We start from the raw sequence: 9,683 nt of genomic DNA, 5'->3' as shown, positions 1-9,683 counted from the left end.
AAAGCAAATAATGAGATTCTTGACAACGAAATAAACGACAATATTCAATTGAGCTTTGACCCCTGAGCAGAAAAAGTCAAAGTCGATGTAAAATAGGGTTGCAAAGTATTAATTAAACAAGAAATGTCGATCTTACTCGTTTTTGGAGTAAAAGAAGTAGAGATTTCGAAAACAACTGAGAGACCTTATGCTTCTAACATGCACGGATCCGTTATGATGTATGTATATTGCAACATTGTACAACCGCAAGTTGTTGGAGTCGTTAATGTAAATTTATTAAGGCAATTGCTATTCAAGGAAAATATGGAGACATTGTTTCAAGAAAATTCACTAATATTCAATATTTACCCGTGCAAACAAAATCTTTTGAGGACATTGAAATTCTATTAAGGGACGAGTTAGGAAATCCCATCTCATTCGAAGTGGGGAAGTCGATAGCGATACTTCCTAGAAAACAATCCTCGTCTTATTTTACATAAGAAAAAAAGATGAGTCGAGCAAACCATAATGCTCAATATTATCTTAATCAGCAAAAAGGATACGGATCACAACTTGTCTTTAGAGGAGGATCATGGCAAAAAGGTTATGGGCAGATTGGTTATGGTCTTGGTTGTTTAATTCGTAAATTGCCTAGAGCTGCAATACCTTTGGCAAAAACTGACGAAAAAGCTCTTGGTAAAATTGCTCTTGACTCAGGTGCAAACGTTTTGGACGATGTTATCTCAGGGAAAAGATTTAAAAAAGTTGTAAAATCTCGTGTTAATCAAGTAGTAATGTAAACAGTGAAAAAAGCTGTAAACCGTATGCAACAGATTGCTCAAACAGGAAGAGGAAAACTCCCAAAAGAAACAGGAAAAAAATAGCAAAAATGAGAAAAGCATCGTCTTCTCATGTCATTTACCATTCAGCTAAAAGACATAAAGAAGCTAAAGAGCAGAAGATATTTTTCGTTAAATATGGAGCTCGTTCATCTAAAATCAGCAGAACGTACAAAAAGTGAGCTTGATATGTTTTTTTACCCCCAACCCAAACCAGTTTGGAAAAGATGCGATGGATGGACCATACATCGCTTTTTAGTGTATCGTAAAGCGGTCTGATTATTTTTCTAGCGCCAGGTACAGAAGATTATGTTGACTTGTCTAACACAATATTTATGGTCAGAGCAAAAGTAACGAAAGCCGACGGTGGAAATCTCAACGATGGCGCTAAATAGGGCCGGTGAACAATTTCTTGCATAGTTTGTTTAAGCAAGTTGATGTGTTTTTCAAAAGGAAGCTAGCAACCCAAGTGACGGGAACTTATCCTGGTCCTGAATTATGGTCATTCAGCTAAACAATCCCAGCTGACAGCTGTTTTACTGCGGGAAGTTCAATTTTCAAAATGGGAGGCATTATATTTTGTAATGTTTTCTTCGGTGAACGCCTCCTGCTTAGCTATGTTGATTTGAAAATGGTAGTGAACCGTACCATTGACGAGTTTGCCCTACTGGCATCCAAGGACGATGCAGCCTTTAAAGTTAAACTGGTGGATGTTTAATTAAAAGTTCGCAAAGTTTAAGTGAATCCTAGTAAAGCTATGGCTCACGAAATTGCACTGAAGAATATCCCAGCCGTTTCCCCTGTAAGGTGTGTGGACTGAAAACTTCCATCATTCCATCAGGAAACCCATCGCTGCAAAAAGATAATCTCTTCAACTGTTTGGTGCTGAAGCCACTTGTATCGGTCTTGTTGCAAGTGCTGCATTCAATGGTGCTTATAAAATGAGCTTATTCAATTTCAGCATTTCAACGATTCATCCTTAGGCATTTCAGTAAACGGCGAATCTCTACCATTTAAGCCTTTCAATCTGTCGTTTGGTAATAATCCTAGGTACATAGAAGCATTTCTATCACCATTTGCTGGCACTGGAAAGATATTATTGAACGCTGGAAATGGAATTGCTCGTGATTAGTTTCCAAGGGGTTTTGCTTTGTACTGTTTTGATTTGACGCCTGATATGTGTAGTACCGGAGAACATTTTAATACAGTGCAAAAAGTAAATCTTGCCATTGACATACAATTCTCAACAGCACAAACTAATGCTGTTAGTCTTGTCTGCTATGGTGAGTTTGAAAATATAATCTACATCGACTCTGAATAAATGTTGTCAATGACTTCATTCGTTAAATGGACACTACACAAATATCGTCTGCTTTGAGATAGGATCCTGTTAAAAGCAAGAAATTTGTTGGTGTTTTTCCAGCCAATCGTTTACCTAAAGTAATCAAAAGCTATCTGAATTATCTTGTTGCAAATGTTGTAAATTGCACTCAACATTCTTAACTACGTTGTTATGAAGTATTAACTATGTTTAAGGTTATATCGTGGGCGCATGTGTACGTTCGCACGACGTTCGTTGTTGTTTTTTCTTTGATCGTAATAAAAACTTACTTTTACGTTCAAAGTTTTTTCTCTGCTAAAATATATCGTAATACGAACAGGCTATGGGCCCAGGTACCCTTGGAAATACTGTTTATTAAAGTAAGAAGTTTTTAGTGGATTAAAAACAGTTGAAATGGGGCAAGACGACAAGTTATTTATCGATAAACTTATCGGTGCAAAGAATTGGCAAGTGTGGAAATACCAAATGCAAGCTATACTTGAATCGAGGGAATTGTGGAGTCACGTCGATGGATCGGTGACTAACCCATACGCTACTGACAGCTGTTCAGGGGCAAGAATAGCCTTCTTAAAGGCACAAAAGAAAACAAAAGCCCTCCTTGTAACGTGTATCAACTCGGATCGGGTATATCTGATAACTGAATGCCAAACACCAAAGGAAATCTGGGATAAATTGAAGGAACGCTTTGAAAGAAACACTGGGGGAAACAAATTGCTTTTAAAGCAGAAATTCTTTTCTATGAAAATGAAAGATTCTGAGTCTTTGGTTGAACATCTACGTCACATGAAGGAAATCACTGACCAACTTGCAGCCATCAAGGCATCAATCCCTGAGGATGAGCATATTGTAGCCCTTTTACTCAGCCTTCCACGATCATACAACACTCTAATAACTGCATTGACTGCAAAGGGAGATGAGCTTAGCCTAGATAAAGTGCATCAAGCACTCATGAGTGAAGAAGAAAAGCGTAGCTTATACAAGAGCAAGGATGATTGTGGCAAAATCGGCAAAGGTGACATGGCTTTGCAGCATGATAAAAACAATCGAAGGACCATCAAATGCTATGGATGTGGGGAAGAAAACCATGTGATCAAAAATTGTCCCAAAAGAAAGAAAGGGGAGAATAAGTATAGAAACAAGCAGGGAAATTTATCAAAGCATAGAGAAGCTTCGGTGGATAGTGATGGAAACAAAAATGAAAATTCTGGAGGTAATGTGTTTGATGTAGGAATGACAGCAACAGAAGGAAACAATTGTTGGATAATTGATTCAGGAGCCTCGCAACATATGACAGCTAGTCGCGATATTTTGGTAAATTACTGCGAGTTCCCAAAGCCAGAACCTGTTACACTAGGAGACGGTCGTTATGTAAATGCTTATGGGTATGGACAAGTTGACATTACCATGATACTTGGACGTAAAGAGAAAGATCAACAGAAATCAATTTTGACAAAGGTACTGTACGTTCCAAAGATAGCTATAAATCTTTTTTGCGCACGTGCAGCAGCATCTAAAGGCAAAGTGGTTCAATTTGGACACAGTCTCTGTTGGATAAAGAACTCCAATGGACAAGCTGTAGCACGCGGTCGACTAGTTGGGAACATGTATCAACTTGATTGTAAAGTTGACAAACCGGAAAACCAAGCATCAGTTGCTAATGAAAGTGGCACTAAACTTGATCTATGGCACCAAAGAATGGCACATCTAAATGTCGGTCAAATGAAAACTATGGCTTCAAAGCAACTTATCACAGGTATGGACATACCTAAATCTTGCAATTCAAGCTTTTGTGAGGCATGTGCAGAAGGAAAGGCACACCGCACACCATTTAAGCCAGTGGGAGATATTCAATCAACCAAAAGATTGGAGTTGGTTCATAGTGATGTTGCCGGACCTATGAAGACTGAAAGCCTTGGAGGTGCAAGATATTTTGTCACCTTCATTGATGATTACTCCAGATGTGTTACGTTATATCCAATGAAGCACAAGTCAGAAGTGCTTGGAAAATTCAAGGAGTGGGAGGCAGCAGTCACAAACCAATCAGATTGTAGGATAAAAACACTACGCACAGACAATGGGGGTGAATATACATCCACTGAGTTTGAAGATTTTTTAAAGGAGAGAGGAATTCGTCATGAGACAACAGTGCCACATTCACCCCAGCAGAACAGGATAGCTGAGCGCTTGAATCGGACAATCCAAGAAGCAGCTCTTTCTATGATTTTGTATGCTGGACTGTCCAAAGCTTTTTGGGCTGAAGCAGTATGCAATGCAGCCTACATAAGAAATCGAGTCATTACGACTACAACTGCGGTAACTGCGTATGAAAGATGGTATGGAAAGAAGCCAAATGTGTCCCATTTTCGTGTCTTTGGCTGTACTGCTTATGCTCATGTTCCTGATGCGGTGCACCAGAAATTGGACCAAAAGGCAGTCAAGATGAGATTTGTTGGTTACAGCCTTACACAGAAAGGATACAGGCTGTATGATGAGAATCGACAAAAAGTCTTTATTCGGAGGGACGTTACATTGAATGAAACAGATTTTGGATCAACAAAAGCTCAAATGAAGTGTGATGAAGATATTACCAAGTGTGCTGAAGAAAAAACAGAAATAAAGGGTCAAGTTCGTGCAACCAGAAATGAACAACAAGATCCCCCAAATGAGCCTCGACGCTCAGGAAGAGAGAGAAATCCACCAATATATTACCACGATGAGTATGCTGGGATCACTACATCGAGGTATGCAGCACTTTACGTATCTGAGATCACAGAGCCAGAAACCTAAAAAGATGCTCTTAATAGTGAATATGCAACGGAATGGAAAGCTGCTGCAGATGCAGAATACAAGTCTTTACTAGAAAATGAGACCTGGGAATTAGTCGAACTACCAGCTGGACGTAAGCCTATCAGTTGCAAGTGGGTTTTTAAAGTTAAATACGATATGACAGGAAAGGTAGAGAGATTTAAAGGTCGTCTGGTGGCTAAGGGTTTTCTGCAAAAATATGGAATTGACTATGAAGAGACATTCTCTCCAGTGGTTCGTTTTTCGTCAATTTGCACTCTTCTGGCTTTTGGTGTATCTCGAGTTATGTTGATCCATCAAATGGATGTAGTAACGGTATTCCTTAATGGAATATTGGAAGAGGAAATATACATGCAACAACCCGAAGGCTACGTAAAACCAGGAAAAGAAAAGCTAGTGTGTCGTCTCAAAAAATCGCTTTATGGTCTAAAGCAAAGTCCACGTTGCTGGAATAAGGTTTTCAGAGAGTTTATTTTATCATTAGGATTTGTTCAGAGTGAAGCAGACCCTTGCGTATTTATTCGTTTTCTCAAAGATAAGCAGGCGATTATCACTGTTCACGTTGATGACCTCATACTTCTGACTGAAACTGAAGAAGAGATGAATAATCTAAAGGCCAATTTGGCATACCAATTCAAGATGAAAGATATGGGCGTACTCCACTACTGCCTAGGAGTTAGTATTACTACAAAGAACGGTGTGTTACAAATTAATCAAGAGCAATACATCAACAAGATTCTGAAAAAGTATAAATTACAAAACTGCAAGACAGTGTCTACGCCAATGGATGTAAGCGTCAAACTTGTTAAAGAAGATGGACACAGCATATCAGTCGATGCCTCTCATCGTCAGTCAATGGTAGGAAGTTTGATATACGCGGCAATTGCTACCCGTCCAGATATAGCTCAAGCAGCAACAACATTAGCTAAATTCAACACAGCACCGAACGAAGCACATCTTACAGCTGTGGAACGCATTTTTTGTTACTTGAAAGGAACTTGTAAACTAAGCCTGCAGTACCAAAAAACCAGTATCGATTTAGAGGGATACTCTGATGCAGACTGGGCCTCTGACACAGACGATCGACGGTCAACTTCCGGAAATGTGTTTATAATGTCAGGTGGTGCAATCAGTTGGGCAAGCAAGAAACAACCAACAGTGGCTCTTTCAACGTCGGAATCGGAGTACATTGCGTTATGTTATGCAACACAAGAATTAGTATGGCTACGACAACTGATGAAAGACAAACAAATAGATTGTACTGCGACCATTTCGTGCGCGAGAAATTTCGAGATGGAACACTCGAAATAAAGTACTGTCCAACCAAGGAAATGGTGGCAAATATTTTTACTAAACCATTACAAAGAGAACAATTTGAATATCTGCGATGCAAACTGGGACTTGTATAAACATTATGACATATTGAGTGAGTGGGAGTGTTGTAAATTGCACTCAACATTCTTAACTACGTTGTTATGAAGTATTAACTATGTTTAAGGTTATATCGTGGGCGCATGTGTACGTTCGCACGACGTTCGTTGTTGTTTTTTCTTTTATCGTAATAAAAACTTACTTTTATGTTCAAAGTGTTTTCTCTGCTGAAATATATCGTAATACGAGCAGCAAACACAGATATCAACGGAAAACCTAAAAGACCATTCATTAGACCACCACATTTAAGTACATATTTCCCCATATATGGAAGAGAAAATAAGCATATTGTCAAAGGTTCCTCTCTACATTGCAGTAGATGTCATTCTCATTTTCAAAGAGAAAACAATGAAATAAGGTCACCAAATCAAGTAGATTTTAACCCAACTATACTATACAAGTTACTATATGTGGTCATCACATTGATGTACACATCCCTCTAAATATGAGAGAGAAAATTTTTAAATGGGGTCACCATATTGAAGTAGATATAGTCAACTGCTATACGAAACAACTTACTTATTGGATGAGCACATGAAAGTGGATATTTCCTTAACTAAAAAAGAGAAAATAACTCTTTGATGTCAACACACTAAGGCAGATATCTCCTTAACAAAAAAGAAAAAGTTAAAGTAATTTTAAGTTGTAAAATGTAATATATAGAGAATGATAGGTTTCCTTGAAAATTCAGTCTTATCTGGTGGTATGAGGCATCTAAAAATCCATGTTTGAGAAGTTCTACCTGCCATTTATAACAAGGTTTATAGACATTTCAAAAATATAACTGTTTGTGTTTAATTATTGTAATACACAAATTATAAAGGAAAATTCGAGGTGGCTTAGAGGGGCAAGGCTTAGAATGAGCTATCTTAACTTAAGATATGCCTAAACTTTACATATTACACATTCAATGGTCTTATAGTACGTACTTATTAGCAGTTGAGCATAGGTAAATATTGTTATATAAAGTAAAAAATGCTCTGTAAGTATTGCCAAATACAAAAAATACAAAATACCAGACTTGTATAAGCTATTAAAAATTCATTTCGCTTCGTAATGGGAAAAACAATAGCTAAATTTAGCAACTAAATAAAGTCATCGCTAACAGATTGCACTGTAAATCTTTTTTTGCGATTTCCTACTGCGTGGAATGTAAGTCTCACGGATGGTATGCCAGTACATTGATTTTGACAGTTTTGATTGTAACAATCCAGACTAACATCTCGGATTTGTGTTAATTGCCCGTGTCGCTAGTTGTGCAAACACCACAGCGCTTGTTTTATGTTTGTTGTTGTTGTATATTGCCTCTTAGGCTTCTTAAAAGCAGTTTTGATTCCATTTACCAAGAAATATATTTCCGTAAATAACAAATAATGATATCGTATCTCCATTAAATCGAAAGAAAAAAGTATATTTGTGAGGTACGTTGACTTTCACGAGGGAGTTGATGAAATGCACCAATCGAAAGCTATTTTAGATCCAACACAGAACGACCAAATCATTGACATATTAAAAAGCAGAGTTCAAGGTCAAACACTTTCGAGAAGCCCAAAATTTCTCAAGTACCTCAGAAACCATAACAGCTGAAAATTTTAGCCAGTCAGAATTCTCACTTAAGCTCATATACTTCAGTAGGCACAAATAAGTACCTCAAAAAGGTCGCTTTACTTCAAAATGGCCTATTAGAATAATTGGAATCGGATTTGAGTTATTCGTTTTCAGATACTTCAAGCTGATCGTAATTTGTAACTTAATTGTACAAAAACCTATAATCTCAGTAATTTTTAGGAAATTTCATGTACCTTGCATGAGGGATTTGAGGTAGCCTGTATTTGCACTGTTTCGTGTATCCTTTTAGTTTGTTTTTCATAATACATAGTTATTAATTTAATCAATAATCATATTCTTGTGTTGTAGAGCATAGAATGTTTATCTTCATTGGTCACATTTTGAATTAAAGACGACATACGAAAATTTCCTTAACACTTTATAATAATGATTGATTTAATTATAACTTTTTCCTTAAAGTTTTGAACTGAGCAAAGTTTATTGCAATTGGAGCTAAAATTCGCAATTTTTAGTAGTACAATACTGCAATTGTGCCAAAAACAGTACTTAATTGTGAAGAAAAAGACAAATCTGATGATGATTTTGTTTTACTCTCAAGATGTTCGTTTGGAAAACGGCCGAACGGCGGAAGCAATCCCTACATAGGGGTGTCCGGGGGCATGCTTTTCCAAAAAATTTTGAAACCCAGATGCTGAAAATGTAATTTCCTGCGTTTTGTGGTCGTGTTTAAGCGATTTTTGTTATGATTATCTCTCGATAAAGGTAATATTTATCATGTCTTTTAAAGTCACTGATGGATGGACAATGTATTCATCATTTCTTCCAAGAGTTGGTTAAAGAAAAGTAAGGAAAGATCTTCTAATTAAAAACGTTTTGCTTAGTGTTATAAGTGCAGCCTTAGGTAAAATGTGTTAAGATATGCTCTCTTATTCTTCATGTAATTAGTAATAATTAAGTCAAGTGTAACTAACTAAATGATTATTTTAAGAGATACTTATGTACAATAATCAAAATATATTTTATAGTTCTTAATACCTTTCCGTTCATTGTAAATTAATCATATTTAGTAAAGAAACAAACATATTCATACGTAATATCTTGTATAAATAGAAGTGGTTTAACCATTGTACGATAGATCGTAGACAATAGACATTGACGTTAAACATTAAATGTGATTGTAATAGTTAACTCTAGTATCTCTTTTGCTTGTGTAAGTCAATATATACTAAACAAGGTAGATAGCTAAATCACAAAACCTAGCAGAGTGTTGCTTGGGGGGGGGGCGTTTATTCCTATATTTATAGCCGTTCTTGACTGATTTCTTTAGAAAGCAAAATCACGTTCAAAATAATCATTTGCGTACAATTGAATACCCCCATCCCCGCATTAGCATTCTAGCTACGAAACTCACCATAGCTTATCAGCATGCCTAAGATTCACTATACAAATAAACTTTTCTTTCTCCTAAATATCTTATATAGGCTAGGTCTTTGCATAACTATGTCTTGATTGTTCGAATCTGATTGACATATTTCTTCCTGATCTCTAAGAGGACAGTACTATTTCTCGTGACGGCATAAGTTAAAACTTTGATTAAATACTTTTCGACAATATTTGCAGCTCATTTCGTCTTAAATACTTTTCTGTAAATGCGATGTTAGTAGGTAGCATCGTGCATTTATGAGCATTAGAAGAAGTGTTTATCAGCAGTTATAAGT

Source organism: Xenia sp. Carnegie-2017, unplaced genomic scaffold (genome assembly GCF_021976095.1).
Source record: "Xenia sp. Carnegie-2017 unplaced genomic scaffold, XeniaSp_v1 HiC_scaffold_6, whole genome shotgun sequence".
Classification (NCBI taxonomy): Eukaryota; Metazoa; Cnidaria; class Anthozoa; order Malacalcyonacea; family Xeniidae; genus Xenia; species Xenia sp. Carnegie-2017.
Note: the sequence above shows the minus strand (reverse complement) of the source record.